The sequence below is a fragment of the Ipomoea nil genome, unplaced genomic scaffold, assembly GCF_001879475.1.
Source record: "Ipomoea nil cultivar Tokyo-kokei standard unplaced genomic scaffold, Asagao_1.1 scaffold0164, whole genome shotgun sequence".
In the NCBI taxonomy this organism is placed as follows: domain Eukaryota; kingdom Viridiplantae; phylum Streptophyta; class Magnoliopsida; order Solanales; family Convolvulaceae; genus Ipomoea; species Ipomoea nil.
The window spans coordinates 1930809-1933457 of record NW_017616592.1 but is presented as its reverse complement, the minus strand read 5'-3'; positions in this window follow the sequence as shown (position 1 = coordinate 1933457).

Sequence of the window (2649 nt, the reverse complement as noted above, 5' to 3'; positions counted from 1 at the left end):
ATGATCTTACCATTCTATTGATAAGTCAATTAGTCAATTAGAATATAGATGCATTGATATTTTTACCTAATTTCCGTTCTATTTTTATTTGATGGTGTAGAATATTATTGTTCAAATATTTCCTTTTCATTTTTAATTTACATTTACTATTTTTTAAAATATATTTTTACTATTGATGATGTAGAATATTATTATTGAAATATTTTTTCCATTTTTAATTTTCCTTTACTTGATGATGTATAATATTATTATTGAAATATTTCCGTTCCATTATTTGAAATTGTGAAAGATTTATGATATTTGATTATTCTACTATGTAATATGTTGGTCCCGAAAGGGTGGTAAAAAGTCTAGAGGGGGGTGAATAGACTTTTTAAACTTTTTCAAAATAAATAACACTTTGGTAATTTCAACTCCAAGTAACAAGTAAATAATAAGATATTCAACTTGCATGCACAACAGAATAATTTAACAATAAAGTGTTATGTAAAACAGAGAGATATATCACATGCATTGATGGAACTAAGTGAACCTAGATGAATAGTTCTTATGCGAAATGTGTCAGTGCAATAAATAATGTGAAGGTCAAGAAATGATTTATGCAAGAATTAATCTTGCATGCAATCTCACGTGTGAAGTGTACAATACGCAGATAGAAGAGATTATATTAGATATGAACTATAATGCATGCATACGTAAGAAGTAGTAAACTCAGATAATGAATAGCAAATATAAGAATGAGTTAGTTCACAATAATATATGAGCAGTAAATAAATGAGAGATGCAATTTAGAGTAGTTCGGAGGTGGCGTAATTCTCCTATTCCACTTTTCTCCTCTTTCGCCTAGGAGAAAACTTACTATTTTCTTCGCACGGTTACTGTAACCCCCACTTTTCTTAACCTTAATTACAATACTTTTAACTTAAAAAGGATACTAACAATATTAAGATAGTGTTAAAAGCTTAAAGTTCAACCATAAGAGGTGTCACCGCCATAATCACCACGCACGATGACTGCACAGGCAATGAAAAGTTCTACAAAAGTCAAGTTTAATAACTACAACCAAATCTTGGGGAATAAAACCCCGGTGTTCAGCACCACCAAAAATATCTATCCAGAACTAACATTCAAGTCTTAAACAAACATAACTGAAAAGAGTTTAGACTACATCTAGCACTCTAAGCTAAACTAGTCTAACTTGATCGCGCTCAAGAACTGGGCTCACTTGAAAAGGGTTATCACATAACAAATAGGAAAAATAAACCGGTTAGCAAACTTATGCTAAGTATAACGCCACTCAACCCTATAAAATACTATAGAGTATACTTTTGGAAAACATTTGGGAACCACACTTAAATCAAATACTTCAAATTACTTGAACCCTCAAACATATCATACTCAACAACGTTTTCTAGATGCTTGCAACCTAATTATCAAATAGGCATGCTTTCTCAACAATTAACTCATCAACAACTTCATACTTTCACAGATGTAACTTATCATGGCGAAATACTCTACTCATTCTCAAACTGATAGATAAAGATATACTTAAACCTTAACAAGCAAACTCATGCTATTAAGATAATCAATAAATGACAATATATAGTCATACTTCTTCTCATACTTTTATGCAAAACATGCAACTCACATAATCATGCAATACGATGAACATGATGCTTTAGTATAAGTATAGATAGATATACATATACACTCTTTCTCTTGAAACAAGGAACACTTGTTCTGTGGAGGTTTTCGTAGAGTCATAATGACTCGCTTTTCTATTCTTTCACTTGAGTCTCTTGACCCGCTTTCTTTCTTTCTTTCTTTCTTTCTTTCTTTGCTCATGGGAAAGGTAGGAACTTCACCATAATGTGAACGGACCTATTTGGGCTCGGCATCTAGCCGGCCTAATACTCATCTCGCCCACAGAATCACTCTCTTGGTTCTTTTCTCAAACTCTGTGGAATCAGGTATCGAACTTTTAGTGTGCACACCCCCTAACCAGAATTCCAAGCTTGGCGTTTCCAACCTAGTAACTCGGGAATATCGACCTCATTACTTCATATCGGATCGCAATGTCCGCTTCTTTCTCGAACTTTCTTTCTTTCTCAAACTTTCTTTCTTTCTCTTTTCTTCCGAAAGGACATAGTCCTAACGGGCCTCCAAAACCTCGGATTACTCACACTAGATACATATAGATATAACTCATGCATTTCTTTCTTATGTAACAAATCTATTTATGCAATCTCATGCACATAGTTTCTCAACAACTTCTCTTTTCTCACAAATTTGAAATCAAATCATCATGCAATTCCTCGATGCAACTAGATAATGATTTTCCAAAATAAATATATGTTTTTTAAAGAATATTTAGGCTTACTTAAAGCTACTAATGCACTTTAAATTATGAAATGCTAAACATGTTTTTTTAATGTAAGGAATAACTCAATTTCTCTTTCATTGAGAATTAGGCAAACAAAATGCTATCTCATGCTTATCAACTCATTACTTAGCAAATCTTCTTAGCAAATACTTAGCAAGTATTGATCATGCTCTTTATGCTCATAATATACTTCAAACTCTAATAATTTGCTTTACTGGAAACAAGGAAATCATGTACTGTACATATCCACTTTCTCACATTCTTTG